Here is a 21,763-nt window from a genome sequence, read left to right on the forward strand (position 1 = left end):
GGTGGGATCTGCAGGTAGGCTGCAGAAGATAAGACAGTGGTATAGAACAACGCGGGTGGGACCTGCAGGTAGGCTTCAGAAGATAAGACAGTGGTATAGAACAGCACAGGTGGGGCCTGCAGGTAGGCTGCAGAAGATAAGACAGTGGTATAGAACAACACGGGTGGGACCTGCAGGTAGGCTGCAGAAGATAAGACAGTGGTATAGAACAACGCGGGTGGGACCTGCAGGTAGGCTGCAGAAGATAAGACAGTGGTATAGAACAACGCGGGTGGGACCTGCAGGTAGGCTGCAGAAGATAAGACAGTGGTATAGAACAACACGGGTGGGGCCTGCAGGTAGGCTGCAGAAGATAAGACAGTGGTATAGAACAACACGGGTGGGGCCTGCAGGTAGGCTGCAGAATATAAGACAGTGGTATAGAACAACATGGGTGGGGCCTGCAGGTAGGCTGCAGAAGATAAGACAGTGGTATAGAACAACACGGGTGGGACCTGCAGGTAGGCTGCAGAAGATAAGACAGTGGTATAGAACAACACGGGTGGGGCCTGCAGGTAGGCTGCAGAAGATAAGACAGTGGTATAGAACAACACAGGTGGGGCCTGCAGGTAGGCTGTAAAAGATAAGACAGTGGTATAGAGCAACACAGGTGGGGCCTGCAGGTAGGCTGCAGAAGATAAGACAGTGGTATAGAACAACACGGGTGGGACCTGCAGGTAGGCTGCAGAAGATAAGACAGTGGTATAGAACAACATGGGTGGTGCCTGCAGGTAGGCTGCAGAAGATAAGACAGTGGTATAGAACAACACGGGTGGGACCTGCAGGTAGGCTGCAGAAGATAAGACAGTGGTATAGAACAACACAGGTGGGGCCTGACAGAGGCTGGTCCACCTGTCTAATGTGATGGCCAGCTTTGGCACGTCCTTCAACTCAGTGATCAGTGATCACAGCTCAGTTATCACTATTTGGGGTTGAGGGCCTTGCTCATATCCCTACATTAAAAAAAGAGTTTGTGTTGAATTATCATTATTTAATTATTGTGTTGTTATGTATAGTATTGTGGAGTGATGGGACTAACATACAACCCTTTTATACTACTGTATCCTAAACATGAATACAACTCAATATATACTGACAGACTGTTACCTAAAGCACTTGGACTCCACTGTTGCAAAGGGGTGTAGGCCTTTCACTATGAACTTGATCACGGCTAGGTATCACTCATTCCCCCTCTCCTCAAGTCATCCTCCCACTAGCTGCTAGCGTGAAGGGGCTTTGGACTGGTCTTTGGCTTGGACCTGCGGCATTAGAGGGAGGAGTGGGTTGGTTCATTGTAGCTGCAACTTTAACAAAAAAGTTGCAAGATCTTTAAATGGGTGATTGAATTTCTGAACACACCCATAGCTAAACAATCAGCTGGCTAATGGTTCCTTTTGATCATGAACCCATGTTCTCATAATCTAGTTAACTCTGTGTGTGGGGATCTAGGCTGCTAGCATACATACCTAACGTAGACCGGGCAACGAGCATTGTCAGCATCGACTCTGGTGAAGTGTAACAAACACTTTTAAACATTTTGTTCTCTCCTCCATCGTCACTAATTAAGAGCAGGGTCTTTCGCGTGTGTGTGTGTGTGTGTGTGTGTGTGTGTGTGTGTGTGTGTGTGTGTGTGTGTGTGTGTGTGTGTGTGTGTGTGTGTGTGTGTGTGTGTGTGTGTGTGTGTGCTGTAGCATGAGAGATCTCACTTCTGGATTGGGAATAGAAAAAATGCATCATAGACGAATGTCTTCATTTTATTGCAAATTAGAAACGGTTGGAGAGAAAATGTACAAGATAACGTTTATGTAGCAATAATAAATAGGAAATGTATTTTCTTAATTTCTCCAGTACCGAAAGCAGAACCGATAACGTCGGAGCTTATCGATACTACGGTCTTTCATAATTTAGCCCCAGGGACCGTTTAATGCCAGGTTTTGGTACCCATCCCTAATAATCATTGGGTTGCTAATTGATCTAAAATGCATAAGGTCCTCTACTCCGACAATTAATCCACAGATAAAAGGGTAAACCCAGTTAGTTTCTAGTAATCTATCCTACTTCAGACTTCTTCTTCTTCTTCATGGTACTTTATATGGAGGTTGGCAACCAAGGTGCATTACCACCACCAACTGGACTGGAGTGTGGAACTCAGTTCATCTTTTGTGACGACCCTCCCACTCTGTCTGCCGTATTCTCTCTGTTATTTCCTTATTAGGATGCTGGTGGGCGGAGTTGGGAGGGTCGTCAGCTACATGGGAAACACCTGGGCCCGGTGTCTCCCAGGATAAATACACCACTTCCCCATTCATGGAGGAGACTCTCTCCATGCAGACACCCTCTGTAGATTGTGTTGTGGTTCTTGGTGGCCGTTTGTTTGTTTGTTTGCTTTGGCACCTTTCATCACCCTGCATTATCACATTCATGCATGCAAAACACTCACTTACACTACTGATTACTGATTACACACACCATTGTCTATTATACTTAGTTGCTTTAGGTAATAAATACATATTTTGCTACTCATTATCTCCACGTTGTCTCCCTTTGTTACGGGCTTTGAGCCGGTTCGTGACACTTTCAATCACCCATGTGGGTATATGCTCCTAAAAACCAATGAGGAGAGGGCACGTGGGTATATGCTCCTAAAAACCAATGAGGAGAGGGCACGTGGGTATATGCTCCTAAAAACCAATGAGGAGATGGGAGAGGCGGTACTTGCAGCGCATCAAGCATCACAAATAGAATCAAGTTCTATTTTAGCGCCTGGCTACAGAGACGCTCGTTGACGCGCACAAGCAGTGTGGGTGAAATGATTGAATAACGTGTGTAAAGATATTCTGCAACGCTCGCACAAGTGGTGTGGTCAGCATGTCATTCTGAATTGTTAAGGTTAAGGGTTAAGTTTTGGGACAGGGTTCAAACATTAAGTTTAGGCACTCATTCTGAACGGTTAAGGGTTAAGGTTTGGAATATGGTAATTTTAAGTCTTCACAACTGGGATAAACAAGCAACCTTCTAATCCAGAGTCATGAGTCATGGGATTACAGCCATCTGCCACCCCAGTCCACAACACCCTAGAAAAACCCAAGCCCACTTGATTGTAATAGCCACCCTAGAAAAACCCAAGCCTTCTTGATGGTAATAGTGCTCACTGTTGCCCCTAGTGGCCGGTTTTGAAGGCATTTCCCGACGTCCTCGGGACATGGGTAGACGTCCAGTTTCTACGTAAATCTTGAACGACCTGCCTGGGTGGCCAGCTATTACATAGTCATTTTAGGAATTTTTGAAAAACTTTTGTGTCATGTCTGAATTTCTTATAACAAGATTCCCTTCATTAACTAGAGGTGAAACAAAAAAAATTTAACTTCCGTGTGATTGTCATGAAACCGACATTGACCCGAGAGTTGGAGTCTGTGTCCCAAATGACACCCTATTCCCTATACTGTATATAAGTGACACCCTATTCCCTATACTGTACAGTGCATTACTTTTGACCACGGTCCATGGGGCTCTAGTCAAAAGTAGTGCACTATAATAGGGAATATGATGCCATTTTTTTATTACCTCACTAAAACCAATAGTTGTTATCTGGACTGGAAGCATCTCATTGTAAATCCTATAACAGCTATGTGTCTGTGTGCCAGTAGACAACTATTCTTTCTGAATAAATATTATAGATGGGTTTTCATTTTCATCATATGGCCTCTATCTGCGGTATATGTATTATTGCTAAGGATTATCCCTGATCCACACTGAATAGAAGTTCAGTGAAGTAGCTTTGTCCAAAGGGCAGGAGCCTAGCTGTACCACCTCGAGGGCAGGAGCCTAGATGTACCACCTCGAGGGCAGGAGCCTAGATGTACCACCTAGAGGACAGGAGCCTAGATGTACCACCTCGAGGACAGGAGCCTAGATGTACCACCTCGAGGGCAGGAGCCTAGATGTACCACCTCGAGGACAGGAGCCTAGATGTACCACCTCGAGGGCAGGAGCCTAGATGTACCACCTAGAGGACAGGAGCCTAGATGTACCACCTCGAGGACAGGAGCCTAGATGTACCACCTCGAGGGCAGGAGCCTAGATGTACCACCTCGAGGACAGGAGCCTAGCTGTACCACCTCGAGGGCAGGAGCCTAGATGTACCACCTCGAGGGCAGGAGCCTAGATGTACCACCTCAAGGACAGGAGCCTAGATGTACCACCTCGAGGACAGGAGCCTAGATGTACCACCTCGAGGGCAGGAGCCTAGATGTACCACCTCGAGGGCAGGAGCCTAGATGTACCACCTCGAGGGCAGGAGCCTAGCTGTACCACCTCGAGGGCAGGAGCCTAGATGTACCACCTCGAGGGCAGGAGCCTAGATGTACCACCTCGAGGACAGGAGCCTAGATGTACCACCTCGAGGACAGGAGCCTAGATGTACCACCTCGAGGACAGGAGTCTAGATGTACCACCTCGAGGGCAGGAGCCTAGATGTACCACCTCGAGGGCAGGAGTCTAGATGTACCACCTCGAGGGCAGGAGCCTAGATGTACCACCTCGAGGGCAGGAGCCTAGATGTACCACCTCGAGGGCAGGAGCCTAGATGTACCACCTCGAGCACAGGAGCCTAGATGTACCACCTCGAGGACAGGAGCCTAGATGTACCACCTCGAGGACAGGGCGCTAGTCTTTTGCAGGGCCTTACCCCCAATCCGTCATCTCCAGCAATAGTGAATAGTGTGGATCACTGAACAAGTGTTCAAAGCAATAGTCACCGGAACGACATTCACTTTGGATTACAGGTTAGTCACTCTGAAGTTAATGTCATACCTCCAATGTTATTTAATCTGACGAGAGGAGCTCTCTGTTTCACGGCTACAGCTTCCCTCATACTGTACTGTAGACCGTACACACACATATACACATACACAGCCACACACACAGCCACACACACAACACATATACACACACACAGCCACACACACAACACGCATGCACACACACACACACAGCCACACACACAACACATATACACACACACAGCCACACACACAGCCACACACACAACACATATACACACACACAGCCACACACACAACACGCATGCACACACACAGCCACACACACAACACATATACACACACACATATACACACACACAGTGGAGCACAGATCAGCAGTGGGATGACAGAGCTGTCCAGTGTTCTGATGTAGGCTCAGTACTGCCCTTCCCTCATACTGTACTGTAGACCGCACACACACACATATACACACACACATATACACACACACAACACATATACACACACACAGCGGAGCACAGATCAGCAGTGGGATGACAGAGCTGTCCAGTGTTCTGATGTAGGCTCAGTACTGCCCTTCCCTCATACTGTACTGTAGACCGCACACACACATATACACACACACATATACACACACACAACACATATACACACACACAGCGGAGCACAGATCAGCAGTGGGATGACAGAGCTGTCCAGTGTTCTGATGTAGGCTCAGTACTGCCCTTGCCTCAGTGTCAGCAGAATGTCCTGAAGCGTGCTGGGGGCAATATTAGAGGAACACAGCAAGGGGACAGCAATTAATGTGATTGACATCATTCAGAGTGATGGCTGGTGCCCTGAACTGAACTAGTGATGGAGGAAGGGAGGGAGGGAGGGAGGAAGGAGGGAGGCAGACAGGGTGGGAGAGATACATTGATGATGAGAGATACACTCTCTCTCTCTCTCTCTCTCTCTCTCTCTCTCTCGCGTCAGTCCTTTCAATATACTGAGCCAGAACCCTATAATACTTCTGTTGAGTGAGTCTTTAGCCCCGTTAATACCTTTGTTGTTGGCACTATCAGGATGTGGACAAGATCAGGATGCAAGGAAAACAGGTGAACCTGAATAAGTTATATTCTTTAAGAATCAATGGTTGTACATAATTAATTTAAAAGTAAAAAAAAAAGAAGGATTTAGTAACTGCAGATTGCCCCTTTAAAAGACGTGGATTTTCTATTACAATCATTCACCCCAGTAACTCACACCTCTCCACTTACTCCCTCTTATGTCAAAGCTGTACCGTGTGATCCCAAGGGGTAAGTGCCAATTCACACCCTATTCCCTGTATAGTGCTGAGCTTTTCACCTATGGTTATACAATATACAGTGCCTCCTCATCAATCTACACACAATACCCCATAATAAAAAATAAAAAAACTGGTTTATAGAAATCTTTGCGAATTGATTTAAAAAATAAAAAATTGAAATTGAGATCAGGTGTTTCCATTGATTATCCTCGAGATGTTTCTAGAACTTGATTGGACTCTACCTCTGGTAAATTCTATTGATTGGACATGATTTGGAAAGTCACGTACCTGTCTATATAAGGTCCCACAGTTGACAGTGCACGTCAGAGCAAAGACCAAGCCATGAGGTTGAAGGATTTCTCCGGAGAGCTCAGAGACAGGATTGTGTCAAGGCACAAATCTGGGGAAGGGTACCAAAACATTTCTGCAGCATTGAAGATCCCAAAGAACACAGTGGCCTCCATCATTCTGTCATACCTTGTCTAGTTAAATAAAGGTTAAATAAAATATATATAAAATAATGACTGTGCTGGTGTGATCCAAATGGGCAGATCAGGTTTGCAATGAATAAACTTCTACCAGACCCCTCTCACCCGCAGAGGAGAGGAGGAAACTGGTGTGGGGGTTTTGACACCCTGTCGTAAATTTAAGTAGAAGAGGATTCTCTTTTCCCCTCAAGTATTGGCGAAAGGAATGTACTTTGTTAACCTGTTAAGCCTACCCCCTACTTTTTCGAACATTCTGTTAAAAATCGCGCAACATTTCAGCGCCCTGCTACTCATGCTAGGAATATAGTATATGCATATGATTAGTATGTGTGGATAGAAAACACTCAGACGTTTATAAAACTGGTTAAATCACGGATGTGGCTTTACCAGAACGGGAGTTTCATCGAAAAGCGCAGGAAAACCTGATCACTGAAAATGGAAATAAATATCCTTGCGCTACTTCCAGCAATTGTTCAAAGTGAACCGAGATTTCAACGCCTACAGCTTCCACACGTTGTCTAGAGTCTTGTCATTTGATTCAGCTTTGATTCTTGGTTGAACCGAATCAAGGGAACCACTTCCCTCCAGTCTCCGCCCAGCTATTTTTGTCGAGCCTTCTCTGGACATTTTTTTCCAGACGACAGCTAAGGATTTTAAATCACCTTCCTGATGAATTTTATCGCTTATTAACGTGTACTAATACCTAAAGTTGCATTACAAAAGTATTTCGAAGTGTTTCGTGAAAGTTTATCGTCGACTTTTTGAATTTTAAAAAATGACGTTACGTTATGAAACGCTGTTTTTTTCGTTTATCACACAGTCTACATAGAACGATATCTAGGCTATATATGGACCGATTTAATCGAAAAAAAGACCCAATAGTGATTATGGGACATCTAGGAGTGCCAACAAAGAAGATGGTCAAAGGTAATGAATGTTTTCTATTTTATTGTGCGGTTTGTGTAGCGCCGAATATGCTAATTATTTTGTTTACGTCCCCTGCGGGTCTTTTGTGGTGTTACATGCTATCAGATAATAGCTTCTCATGCTTTCGCCGAAAAGCATTTTAAAAATCTGACTTGTTGCCTGGATTCACAACGAGTGTAGCTTTAATTCAATACCCTGCATGTGTATTTTAATGAACGTTTGAGTTTTAACTAATACTATTAGCATTTAGCGTAGTGCATTTGCATTTCCAGAGCTCTAAATGGGACGCAAGCGTCTCAGTAGGAGCAAGAGGTTAACAGACTGTTTCCTGTCAGAAAACGAATGTCATATTGGTTTTTATTTTGTGATGTCATTAAAAATGGTAGAAAGCAAATACTGTAACTTGGAAAGTATATCCCTTTTATCTGACAAGTTTCCATCCAATACATTGTGCATATAATATAAAACATGTAGAAAGTATTTTTGTTAAGATAGGAAGGTGATTTTAGGAGGAATAAGAGAATATATCCCTATAAACTGTTTATAGTAAGTAGCCACTCCCCGAGTGAGGTGTGTCAGACTGACGGAACCGTCCCCTTGAGACAGAGTGCTTAAAAGGCTTGGTAACTAAATTAAAATTAGACCAGGAAACGTGAGGCGGGAGCTACACGTTTGAAATGGTTGGAAGTTAAGTTATACACGTCCTGGTAATCCGTCTGACCCCGCAGCCTTGTGTATGTTGACCTGTTTAAAGGTCTTACTCACGTCGGCTATGGAGAGCGTGATCACACACTCGTCCGGAACAGCTGATGCTCTCATGCATGCCTCAGTGTTGCTTGCCTCGAAGTGAGCATAGAAGTGATTTAGCTCGTCTGGTAGACTCCTGTCACTGGGCAGCTCGCGGCTGTGCTTCCCTTTGTAGTCTGTAATAGTTTGCAAGACCTGCCACATCCGACGAGCGTCGGAGTAGTATGATTCAATCTTAGCCCTGTATTGACGCTTTGCCTGTTTGATGGTTCGTCACAGGGCATAGCGGGATTTCTTGTAAGCTTCCGGGTTAGAGACCCGCACCTTGAAGCGGCAGCTCTACCCTTTAGCTCAGTGCGAATGTTGCCTGTAATCCATGTCTTCTGGTTGGGGTATGTATGTACAGTCACTGTGAGGACGACGTCCTCAATGCACTTATTGATAAAGCCAGTGACTGATGTGGTGTACTCCTCAATGTCATTGGAAGAATCCCGGAACATATTCCAGTCTGTGATAGCAAAGCAGTCCTGTGGTTTAGCATCTGCTTCATCTGACCATTTTTTTATAGACCGAGTCACTGGTGCTTCCTGCTTTAATTTTTGCTTGTAAGCAGGAATCAGGAGGATAGAGTTGTGGTCGGATTTACCAAATGGAGGGCGAGGGAGAGCTTTGTACGCGTCTCTGTGTGTAGATTACAGGTGATCTAGAATTTTTTTCCGTCTGGTTGCACATTTAACATGTTGATAGAGATTTGGTAGAACTGATTTAAATTTCCCTGCATTCAAGTCTCCGGCCACTAGGAGCGCCACCTCTGGGTGAGTGGCTTCCTGTTTGCTTATTTCCTTATACAGCTGACTGAGTGTGGTCTTAGTGCCAGCATCTGTATGTGGTGGTAAATAAACAGCCACGAAAAGTATAGCTGAGAACTCTCTAGGCAAGTAGTGTGGCCTGCAGTTTATCACAATATACTCAACTTCAGGCGAGCAAAATCTAGAGACTTCCTTAGATTTCGTGCAACAGGTGCTGTTTACAAATATGCACAGACCGCCCCCCCTCGTCTTACCGGAGTGTGCTGTTCTATCCTGCCGGTGAAGAGTGTATCCTTCTAGCTGAATATCCATGTCGTCATTCAGCCACGATTCCGTGAAACATAGGATATTACAGTTTTCTCTGTCCCGTTGGTAGGATATTTGTGATCATACCTAGTCTAGTTTATTGTCCAATGATTGCACGTTGGCGAGTAATATTGATGGTAACAGCAGCTTTCCTAGTTTCTTCTGCGGGTCCGGACGAGGCATCCGGCTCTTCGTCCTCTCCGTCGCTTCCTTTTGCAAATGATTGGGATGTCTGCCCTGTGGGCTGTTTGGAGAATATTGTATGTCCTGCTTGCTTTTATTGTTGTTGTTGAAGAAATCTTAGTCTAATCCGAGGTGAGTGATCGCTGTCCTGATATCCAGAAGCTCTTTGTCTAATCCGAGGTGAGTGATCGCTGTCCTGATATCCAGAAGCTCTTCGTCTAATCCGAGGTGAGTGATCGCTGTCCTGATATCCATAAGCTCTTTGTCTAATCCGAGGTGAGTGATCGCTGTCCTGATATCCAGAAGCTCTTTGTCTAATCCGAGGTGAGTGATCGCTGTCCTGATATCCAGAAGCTCTTGTCTAATCCGAGGTGAGTGATCGCTGTCCTGATATCCAGAAGCTCTTTGTCTAATCCGAGGTGAGTGATCACTGTCCCGATATCCAGAAGCTCTTTGTCTAATCCGAGGTGAGTGATCACTGTCCCTGATATCCAGAAGCTCTTTGTCTAATCCAAGGTGAGTGATCGCCGTCCTGATATCCAGAAGCTCTTTGTCTAATCCGAGGTGAGTGATCACTGTCCTGTTATCCAGAAGCTCTTTGTCTAATCCAAGGTGAGTGATCGCTGTCCTGATATCCAGAAGCTCTTTGTCTACTCCGAGGTGAGTGATCGCTGTCCTGATATCCAGAAGCTCTTTGTCTACTCCGAGGTGAGTGATCGCTGTCCTGATATCCAGAAGCTCTTTGTCTACTCCGAGGTGAGTGATCGCTGTCCTGATATCCAGAAGCTCGTTTCTGCCGTAAGATACGGTTGCAGAAACATTATGTACAAAATCATTTACAACTATCGTGAAAAAAAAACACATAATAGCACAATTGGTTAGGAGACCGTAAAACGGCGGCCAACTCCTCCGGCGCCACCTTGAATCAATAAGATAAGTGTCCCTTTCCCCCCTTCAGTTTCTGTGTAACAAGTTCCATATGAAACCCGATGGTCACTCTGCTAGAGCTCCAGAGTTCCTCTGTGGGGATGGGATAACCTTCCAGAAGGACAACCATCTCTGCAGCACTCCACCAATTAAGCCTTTATGGTAGAGTGGCCAGACAGAAGCCATTCCTCAGTAAAAGGCACATGACAGCTCGCTTGGAGTTTGCCAAAAGGCACCTTCAGACTCTCAGACCATGAGAAACAAGTTTCTCTGGTCAGATGAAATTAAGATTGAACTATTTGGCCTGAATGCCAAGTGTCACATCTGGAGGAAATGTGGAACCATCCCTACGGTGAATCATGGGGGTGGCAGCATCATGCTGTGGGGAAGTTTTTCAGCGGAGGGGACTGTGAGACTAGTCAGGTGGAGGGAAAGATGAATGGAGAAAAGTACAGAGAGATCCTTGATGAAAACCTGCTCCAGAGCGCTCAGGACCTCAGACGAAAGTTCACCTTCCAACAGTACAACGACCCTAAGCACACAGCCAAGTCAACGCAGGAGTGGCTTCGGGACAAGTCTCTGAATGTCCTTGAGTGGCCCAGCCAGAGCCCGAACTTGAACCCAATCAAACATCTCTGGAGAGAGGTGAAAATAGCTGTGCAGCAACGCTCCCCATCCAACCTGACAGAGCTTGAAAGGATCTGCAGAGGAGAATGGGAGAAACTCCCGAAATACAGGTGTGCCAATATTATAGCGTCATACCCAAGAAGCCTTGAGGCTGTAATCGCTGCCAAAGGTGCTGCAACAAAGTACTGAGTAAAGGGTCTGAATACAGTTTTTTATAAATGAGCAATAATGTCTAAAAACCTGTTTTGCTTTGTCATTATGGGTATTGTGTGTAAATTGATGAGGGGAAAAAAATATGTAATCCATTTTGTAATGTAAGAAAATGTGGAAAAAGTCAAGGTGTCTGAATACTTCCAACATGCAGCAATTGTAACGATTTCACTGAGTTGGAGTACATATGAGGAAATCAGTCACTTGAAATAAATGTATTCGGCCCTAATAATGGATTTCACATGAATGAGCAAGGGCGCAGTCATGGGTGGGCCTGGGAGGGCATAGGCCCACCCACTGGGGAGCCAGGCCCACCCACTGGGGAGCCAGGCCCAGCCACTGGGGAGCCAGGCCCACCCACTGGGGAGCCAGGCCCACCCACTGGGGAGCCAGGCCCACCCACTGGGGAGCCAGGCCCAGCCAATCAGAATGAGTTTTTCCCCACAAAAGGGCTTTTTTTACAGACATAAATCGTCCTCAGTTCCATCAGTTGTCCAGGTGGCTGGTCTGAGACGATCCCGCAGATGAAGAAGACGGATGTTGAGGTCCTGGGCTGCGTGGTTACTCATGGTCCGCGGGTGTGAGGCTGGTTGGACACACTGCCAAATGCTGTAAAATGACGTTGGAGGCAGCTTATAGTAGAGGAAATGAACATTCAATTCTCTGGCAACAGCTCTGGTGGACATTCCTGCAGTCAGCATGCCAATTGCACGCTCCCTCAAAACTTGAGACATCTGTGGAATTGTGTTGTGTGAAAAAACTGCACATTTTAGAGTGGCATTTTATTGTCCCCAGCACAAGGTGCACCTGTGCAATGATCCTGCTGTTTAATCAGCTTGTTGATATGCCACACCTGTCAGGTGGATAGATTATCTAGGCAAGGAAACACTTTTACTGACAGGGACATTAATCATTTTGTGCACAATATTTTTGAGAAATAAGCTTTTGTGCGTATGTAACATTTCTGGGATCTTTTATTTCAGCTAATGAAACACGGGACCAACACTTTACATGTTGTGTTTATATTTTTATTCAGTATCTATCCAGGTGAAATATATGATCCTTTATTGATGTCACTTGTTAAATCAACTTCAATCAGAGTAGCTGAAAGGGAGGAGACAGGTTAAAAACTGCTTTGGGGATAGGAGTCCCACTAGCGGGACAACTTCCGGTGAAACTGGAGGGCGCGCAATTCAAATAAATAACCATAAATATAATGGATTTTAAACATTTATGTACATATAAGTGTCTAATTATCGACTGAAAGCTTAAATTCTTGTTACTTTAACTGCACTGTCCGATCTACAGTAGCTATTACAGCGACAACATGCCATGTGATTGGTTGAGGACGGCGCCCCACATCAAAATGTTTTTCCACCGGCACAGGTTTCATACATTCACAAATAACGATTAAATATTCACTTACTTTTTGAAAATATTCCTCTGATTTGTCATCCAAAGGGTCCCAGCTATAACATGTAGTGTCGTTTTGTTAGATAAAATCCTTCTTTATATCCCAAAAGGTCTGTTTAGTTGGCGCCATTGATTTGAGTAATCCACTCGTTCAACGTGCAGAGAAAGGAATCCGAAAATCTACCCCTAAACTTTGTTTCAACAAGTCAAAATACGTTTCTATTTACTCCTCAGATACACTAAAATGTCATCAAACTATAATATTTATTTCGGAAAGAAGTACGTTCATACACAATGTCTTCATGGCGCTCGCAAAACACGAATTTCCAAGACTGTGTCCCTCTACTAAAACTGATATTTCTTATTAGTTTTTGAAGTTACAAGCCTGAACATAGACTGCTTGACACCCTGTGGGTGCCATAGGAATTGCATCCAGGGAGCTAATTTTCAATATGACCTTTCTCTTGCAAGGAGGGTCTCTCAAATAAAAATCTGGTAGGTTTTTCTTTGGATTTTCTCCTACCATATCTATTGTGTTATATTCTCCTACATTATTTGAACATTTCTACAAACATCAAAGTATTTTCTTTCCAATGTTACCAATTTATATGCATCAGGCTTCAGGGCCTGAGCAACAGGCAGTTTACTTTGGGCACGTCATTCAGACAGGAAGTGGAGAAAAAAGGGGCCTAGCCCTAAGATGTTTCAAAGAAGGATTTTTTAAGCCTTGAGAAATTGAGACATGGATTGTGTGCCATTCAGAGGGTGAATGGGCAAGACAAAAGATGTAAGCCTTTGAACGAGGTTTGGTAGTAGTTGCCAGGTGCACTGGTTTGTGTCAAGAACAACCCGTTTCCCGTGTGTATCAAGAATGGTCCACCACCCAAAGGACACAACTTGACACCACTTTGAGAAGCATTGGATTCAACATATGCCAGCATCCCTGTTGATGGAGGAGGAGTCAAAACGCAATTAAAGAGTTCTCATTAATCAGTGTTCCTCTTGATTAAATATGTATTATTCACCATGGAGCCAAAGCCATTAGAACTGCCTAGGAACTAATGCATTTTTAATGGCTACCAGGACAATAAGATAGCGGTAATGGAGAGGCAGAGATGAAGTGGACTAGAGTGTTCACACACATATTTAGCCTGGATGTGGAGGGACGCTGCTGTCATGTTGATTGATCGCTGGAAAATAGAAGCTGAATGTTTATATCTGGATCTGATATCCAAGGGAAAGACTTTTGAGTTGATTATTTTAGATTATTTTTAGATTACTTTACCCTTTGTCTTCTCTCTCTGAAGAGAGGGCGGGTGACTCACAGTATGGACAGAAAAAAGTAAGAGACATGGAGGAGAGAGAGAAAAAAGAGAGAGGAAAAGAGAAAGAGAGTGAGGCAGAGGACCAGAGAGAGAGAGAGAGAGGGGCAGAGGAACAGAGAGAGAGAGAGAGGGAGAAAGAGGGAAAGAGAGAGAGAGAAAGAGGAACAGAGAGAGAGACAGACAGACAGAGAGATGAACAGAGAGAGAGAGAGAGAGAGAGAGAAAGAGGGGCAGAGGAACAGAGAGAGAGACAGACAGACAGAGGAACAGAGAGAGTGAGAGAGGGAAAGGGAGAGAGAGAAAGAGGAACAGAGAGAGAGAGAGAAAGAGGGGGGCAGAGGAACAGAGAGAGAGACAGACAGACAGAGAGAGGAACAGAGAGAGAGAGGGAAAGGGAGAGAGAGAAAGAGGAACAGAGAGAGAGAGAGAGAAAGAGAGGGGCAGAGGAACAGAAAGAGAGAGAGAGAGAGGGAGAGAGGTGGAAGAAGACAGAGAGATGGAGAGACATAGACAGAAACGCTCACCAACCAGGAAATCACAAATTGAGACTCTGCAAAAACATCTTCCATGTACAACGTAAAACACCAAATAATGCACGCAGAGCAGAATTATGACGATACCCACTAATTATCAAAATCCAGAAAGGAGACGTTCAATTCTATGACCACCTAAAAGGAAACTGTTCTCAAACCTTCCATAACAAAGCCCTCGCCTACAGTACAGAGCAATACACCTAATAGTCAACCTAAGAGTCAAGCTAGTCTGTTCACAAACACAAACACACCCCACAGAGCCCCGGGACAGAAACACAGTTAGACCCAACCAAATAATGTGAAAACAAAAGATAATTACTTTACATATTGCAAAGAACTAACCACAAAACTGAGCAAACTGGAATGCTATTTGGCCCTAAACAGAGAGTACACAGTGGCAGAATACCTGACCACTGTGATTGACCCAAACTTAAAGAAAGCTTTGACTATGTACAGACTCAGCGAGCATAGCCTTGCTATTGAGAAAGGCAGACCTGGCTCTCAAGAGAAGACAGGCTATGTGCTCACTGCCCACAAAATGAGGTGGAAACTGAGCTGCACTTCCTAACCTCCTGCCTAATGTATGACCATATTAGGGACACATATTTCCCTCAGATTCGACAGATCCACAAAGAATTCTAAAACAAACCCAATTTTGAAAAACTCCCATATCTACTAGGTGAAATACCACAGTGTGCCATCACAGCAGCACGATTTGTGACCTGTTACCACAAGAAAAGGGCAACCAGTGAAGAACAAACACCATTGTAAATATAACCCATATTTATCTGTCTATTTCATACTTCAACTATTTGCATATTGTCACAGCACTGTACATAGCCAGTATTATAAACAGGGTGGTTTGAGCCCTGAATGCTGATTGGCTGAAAGCCATGCTATATCAGACCGTGTACCATGGGTATGACAAAACGTGTATTTTTACTTCTCTAATTACTTTGGTAATCAGTTTATAATAGCAATAAGGCACATTGGGGGTTTGTGATATATAGCCAATATACCACGGCTAAGGGCTGTGTCCAGGCACTCCTTGTGCCTCCTCACCACCTCGTGCCTTATTGCTTAAATATAAAAGTCACAATTATTTTAAACTTGTTAGTGTAATGTTTACTTTTCATTTCTGATTGTTTATTTTACTTTTGTTTATTATCTATTCCACTTGACAATAAAGCCCTTTGATTTTTAAATTGAGAGAAGAGGGAGAGGTGGAATGAGAGAGGGGGACAGAGGAGGTGGAAGGAGAGAGGGGGACAGAGATAGATGTGGAAGGAGAGAGGGGCAGAGGTAGAGGTGGAAGGAGAGAGGGGGACAGAAGGAGGTGGAAGGAGAGAGGGGGACAGAGGTAGAGGTAGAAGGAGAGAGGGGGACAGAGGTAGAGGTGGAAGGAGAGAGGGGGACAGAGGTAGAGGTGGAAGGAGAGAGGGGGACAGAGGTAGAGGTGGAAGGAGAGAGGGGGACAGAGGTAGAGGTGGAAGGAGAGAGGGGGACAGAGGTAGAGGTGTGGGAAGGAGAGAGGGGGACAGGAGGTAGAGGTGGAAGGAGAGAGGGGGACAGAGGTAGAGGTGGAAGGAGAGAGGGGGACAGAGGTAGAGGTGGAAGGAGAGAGGGGGACAGAGGTAGATGTGGAAGGAGAGAGGGGGACAGAGGTAGATGTGGAAGGAGAGAGGGGACAGAGGTAGATGTGGAAGGAGAGAGGGGACAGAGGTAGAGGTGGAAGGAGAGAGGGGGACAGAGGTAGAGGTGGAAGGAGAGAGGGGACAGAGGTAGAGGTGGAAGGAGAGAGGGGGACAGAGGTAGAGGTGGAAGGAGAGAGGGGGACAGAGGTAGAGGTGGAAGGAGAGAGGGGGACAGAGGTAGAGGTGGAAGGAGAGAGGGGGACAGAGGTAGAGGTGGAAGGAGAGAGGGGGACAGAGGTAGAGGTGGAAGGAGAGAGGGGGACAGAGGTAGATGTGGAAGGAGAGAGGGGGACAGAGGTAGATGTGGAAGATGTGGAAGAGAGGGGGACAGAGGTAGAGGTGGAAGGAGAGAGGGGGACAGAGGTAGATGTGGAAGGAGAGAGGGGGACAGAGGTAGAGATGTGGAAGGAGAGAGGGGGACAGAGGTAGATGTGGAAGGAGAGAGGGGGACAGAGGTAGAGGGGGTGGAAGGAGAGAGGGGGACAGAGGTAGAGGTGGAAGGAGAGAGGGGGACAGAGGTAGAGGTGGAAGGAAAGAGAGGGGGACAGAGGTAGATGTGGAAGGAGAGGGGGACAGAGGTAGAGGTGGAAGGAGAGAGGGGGACAGAGGTAGAGGTGGAAGGAGAGAGGGGGACAGAGGTAGAGGTGGAAGGAGAGAGGGGGACAGAGGTAGATGTGGAAGGAGAGAGGGGGACAGAGGTAGAGGTGGAAGGAGAGAGGGGGACAGAGGTAGAGGTGGAAGGAGAGAGGGGGACAGAGGTAGAGGTGGAAGGAGAGAGGGGGACAGAGGTAGAGGTGGAAGGAGAGAGGGGGACAGAGATAGATGTGGAAGGAGAGAGGGGGACAGAGGTGGAAGGAGAGAGGTGGACAGGAGGTAGAGGTGGAAGAGGAGAGAGGGGGACAGAGGTAGAGGTGGAAGGAGAGAGGGGGACAGAGGTAGATGTGGAAGGAGGAGAGAGGGGGACAGAGGTAGATGTGGAAGGAGAGAGGGGGACAGAGGTAGATGTGGAAGGAGAGAGGGGGACAGAGGTAGAGGTGGAAGGAGAGAGGGGGACAGAGGTAGATGTGGAAGGGAAGGGGACAGAGTAGAGGTGGAAGACAGAGGGGGTAGAGGTAGAGGTGGAAGGAGAGAGGGGGACAGAGGTAGAGGTAGAGGTAGAGGTGGAAGGAGAGAGGGGGACAGAGGTAGAGGTGGAAGGAGAGAGGGGGACAGAGGTAGATGTGGAAGGAGAGAGGGGGACAGAGGTAGATGTGGAAGGAGAGAGGGGGACAGAGGTAGAGGTGGAAGGAGAGAGAGGGGGACAGAGGTAGATGTGGAAGGAGAGAGGGGACAGAGGTAGAGGTGGAAGGGGGACAGAGGTAGAGGTGTGGAAGGAGAGAGGGGGACAGAGGTAGAGGTGGAAGGAGAGAGGGGGACAGAGGTAGAGGTGGAAGGAGAGAGGGGGACAGAGGTAGAGGGTGGAAGGAAGGGGGGAGAGAGGTGGACAGAGGTAGAGGTGGAAGGAGAGAGGGGACAGAGGTAGAGAAGGGGACAGAGGTAGATGTGGAAGGAGAGAGGGGGACAGAGGTAGATGTGGAAGGAGAGAGGGGGGACAGAGGTAGAGGTGGAAGGAGAGAGGGGGACAGAGGTGGAAGGAGAGAGGAGGACAGAGGTAGATGTGGAAGGAGAGAGGGGGACAGAGGTAGATGTGGAAGGAGAGAGGGGGACAGAGGTAGATGTGGAAGGAGAGAGGGGGACAGAGGTAGAGGTGGAAGGAGAGAGGGGGACAGAGGTAGATGTGGAAGGAGAGAGGGGGACAGAGGTAGATGTGGAAGGAGAGAGGGGGACAGAGGTAGATGTGGAAGGAGAGAGGGGGACAGAGGTAGAGGTGGAAGGAGAGAGGGGGACAGAGGTAGGAAGGAGAGAGGGGGACAGAGTAGATGTGGAAGGAGAGAGGGGGACAGAGGTAGAGGTGGGGAGAGGGGGACAGAGGTAGAGGTGGAAGGAGAGAGAGGGGGACAGAGAGGTAGTGGAAGGAGAGAGGGGGACAGAGGGAAGTGGAAGGAGAGGGGGACAGAGGTAGAGGTGGAAGGAGAGAGGGGGACAGAGGTAGATGTGGAAGGAGAGAGGGGGACAGAGGTAGATGTAGAGGGGGACAGAGGTAGAGGTGGAAGAGAGAGGGGACAGAGGTAGATGTGGAAGGAGAGAGGGGGACAGAGGTAGATGTGGAAGGAGAGAGGGGGACAGAGGTAGATGTGGAAGGAGAGAGGGGGACAGAGGTAGAGGTGGAAGGAGAGAGGGGGACAGAGGTAGATGTGGAAGGAGAGAGGGGGACAGAGGTAGAGGTGGAAGGAGAGAGGGGGACAGAGGTAGAGGTGGAAGGAGAGAGGGGGACAGAGGTAGATGTGGAAGGAGAGAGGGGGACAGAGGTAGAGGTGGAGGGGGACAGAGGTAGATGTGGAAGGAGAGAGGGGGACAGAGGTAGATGTGGAAGGGAAGGACAGAGGTAGATGTGGAAGGAGAGAGGGGGACAGAGGTAGATGTGGAAGGAGAGAGGGGGACAGAGGTAGAGGGGAAGGAAGGAGAGGGGGGAGAGAGGTAGGGGACAGAGGTAGATGTGGAAGGAGAGAAGAAGAGGGGGACAGAGGTAGATGTGGAAGGAGAGAGGGGGACAGAGGTAGATGTGGAAGGAGAGAGGGGGACAGAGGGGGAGGGGACAGACAGAGGTAGATGTGGAAGGAGAGAGGGGGACAGAGGTAGAGGTGGAAGGAGAGAGGGGGACAGAGGTAGAGGTGGAAGGAGAGAGGGGACAGAGGTAGAGGTGGAAGGAGAGGGGGACAGAGGTAGATGTGGAAGGAGAGAGGGGGACAGAGGTAGATGTGGAAGGAGAGAGGGGGACAGAGGTAGAGGTGGAAGGAGAGAGGGGGACAGAGGTAGATGTGGAAGGAGAGAGGGGGACAGAGATAGATGTGGAAGGAGAGAGGGGGACAGAGGTAGAGGTGGAAGGAGAGAGGGGGACAGAGGTAGATGTGGAAGGAGAGAGGGGGACAGAGGTAGAGGTGGAAGGAGAGAGGGGGACAGAGGTAGAGGTGGAAGGAGAGAGGGGGACAAGGTAGATGTGGAAGAGGGGGACAGAGGTAGAGGTGGAAGGAGAGAGGGGGACAGAGGTAGAGGTGGAAGGAGAGAGGGGGACAGAGGTAGAGGTGGAAGGAGAGAGGGGGACAGAGGTAGATGTGGAAGGAGAGAGGGGGACAGAGGTAGAGGTGGAAGGAGAGAGGGGAGAGGTAGATGGGAAGGGAGAGAGGGGGACAGAGGTAGATGTGGAAGGAGAGAGGGGGACAGAGGTAGAGGTGGAAGGAGAGAGGGGGACAGAGGTAGAGGTGGAAGGAGAGAGGGGGACAGAGGTAGAGGTGGAAGGAGAGAGGGGGACAGAGGTAGATGTGGAAGGAGAGAGGGGGACAGAGGTAGATGTGGAAGGAGAGAGGGGGACAGAGGTAGATGTGGAAGGGAGAGGGGGACAGAGGTAGATGTGGAAGGAGAGAGGGGGACAGAGGTAGAGGTGGAAGGAGAGAGGGGACAGAGGTAGATGTGGAAGGAGAGAGGGGGACAGAGGTAGATGTGGAAGGAGAGAGGGGGACAGAGGTAGATGTGGAAGGAGAGAGGGGGACAGAGGTAGAGGTGGAAGGAGAGAGGGGGACAGAGGTAGAGGTGGAAGGAGAGAGGGGGACAGAGGGGGACAGAGGTAGAGGTGGAGGAGAGAGGGGGACAGAGATAGATGTGGAAGGAGAGAGGGGGACAGAGGTAGAGGTGGAAGGAGAGGGGGGACAGAGGTAGAGGTGGAAGGAGAGAGGGGGACAGAGGTAGATGTGGAAGGAGAGAGGGGGACAGAGGTAGAGGTGGAAGGAGAGAGGGGGACAGAGGTAGATGTGGAAGGAGAGAGGGGGACAGAGGTAGAGGTGGAAGGAGAGAGGGGGACAGAGGTAGATGTGGAAGGAGAGAGGGGGACAGAGGTAGAGGTGGAAGGAGAGAGGGGGACAGAGGTAGAGGTGGAAGGAGAGAGGGGGACAGAGGTAGATGTGGAAGGAGAGAGGGGGACAGAGGTAGATGTGGAAGGAGAGAGGGGGACAGAGGTAGAGGTGGAAGGAGAGAGGGGAAGATAGATGTGGAAGGAGAGAGGGGGACAGAGGTAGATGTGGTGGAAGTAGAGAGAGGGGGACAGAGGTAGAGGTGGAAGGAGAGAGGGGGACAGAGGTAGAGGTGGAAGGAGAGAGGGGGACAGAGGTAGATGTGGAAGGAGAGAGGGGGACAGAGGTAGATGTGGAAGGAGAGAGGGGGACAGAGGTAGATGTGGAAGGAGTGGAAGGAGAGGGGGACAGAGGTAGAGGTGGAAGGAGAGAGGGGGACAGAGGTAGATGTGGAAGGAGAGAGGGGGACAGAGGTAGATGTGGAAGGAGAGAGGGGGACAGAGGTAGAGGTGGAAGGAGAGAGGGGGACAGAGGTAGAGGTGGAAGGAGAGAGGGGGACAGAGGTAGAGGTGGAAGGAGAGAGGGGGACAGAGGTAGAGTGGTGGAAGGAGAGAGGGGGGACAGAGGTAGAGGTGGAAGGAGAGAGGGGGACAGAGGTAGAGGTGGAAGGAGAGAGGGGGACAGAGGTAGATGTGGAAGGAGAGAGGGGACAGAGGTAGATGTGGAAGGAGAGAGGGGGACAGAGGTAGAGGTGGAAGGAGAGAGGGGACAGAGGTAGATGTGGAAGGAGAGAGGGGGACAGAGGTAGAGGTGGAAGGAGAGAGGGGGACAGAGGTAGAGGTGGAAGGAGAGAGGGGGACAGAGGTAGAGGTGGAAGGAGAGAGGGGGACAGAGGTAGATGTGGAAGGAGAGAGGAGGACAGAGGTGGAAGGAGAGAGGAGGACAGAGGTAGATGTGGAAGGAGAGAGGGGGACAGAGGTAGATGTGGAAGGAGAGAGGGGGACAGAGGTAGATGTGGAAGGAGAGAGGGGGACAGAGGTAGATGTGGAAGGAGAGAGGGGGACAGAGGTAGAGGTGGAAGGAGAGAGGGGGACAGAGGTAGAGTGGAAGGAGAGAGGGGGACAGAGGTAGAGGTGGAAGGAGAGAGGGGGACAGAGGTAGATGTGGAAGGAGAGAGGGGGACAGAGGTAGAGGTGGAAGGAAGAGAGGGGACAGAGGTAGATGTGGAAGGAGAGAGGAGGGGGACAGAGGTAGATGTGGAAGGAGAGAGGGGGACAGAGGTAGAGGTGGAAGGAGAGAGGAGGACAGAGGTAGATGTGGAAGGAGAGAGGGGGACAGAGGTAGATGTGGAAGGAGAGAGGAGGACAGAGGTAGATGTGGAAGTAGAGAAGAGGGGACAGAGGTAGAGGTGGAAGGAGAGAGGGGGACAGAGGTAGATGTGGTGGAAGGAGAGAGGGGGACAGAGGTAGAGGTGGAAGGAGAGAGGGGGACAGAGGTAGAGGGTGGAAGGAGAGAGGGG

This window comes from Oncorhynchus nerka, linkage group LG6 (assembly GCF_034236695.1).
Source record: "Oncorhynchus nerka isolate Pitt River linkage group LG6, Oner_Uvic_2.0, whole genome shotgun sequence".
Lineage (NCBI taxonomy): Eukaryota > Metazoa > Chordata > Actinopteri > Salmoniformes > Salmonidae > Oncorhynchus > Oncorhynchus nerka.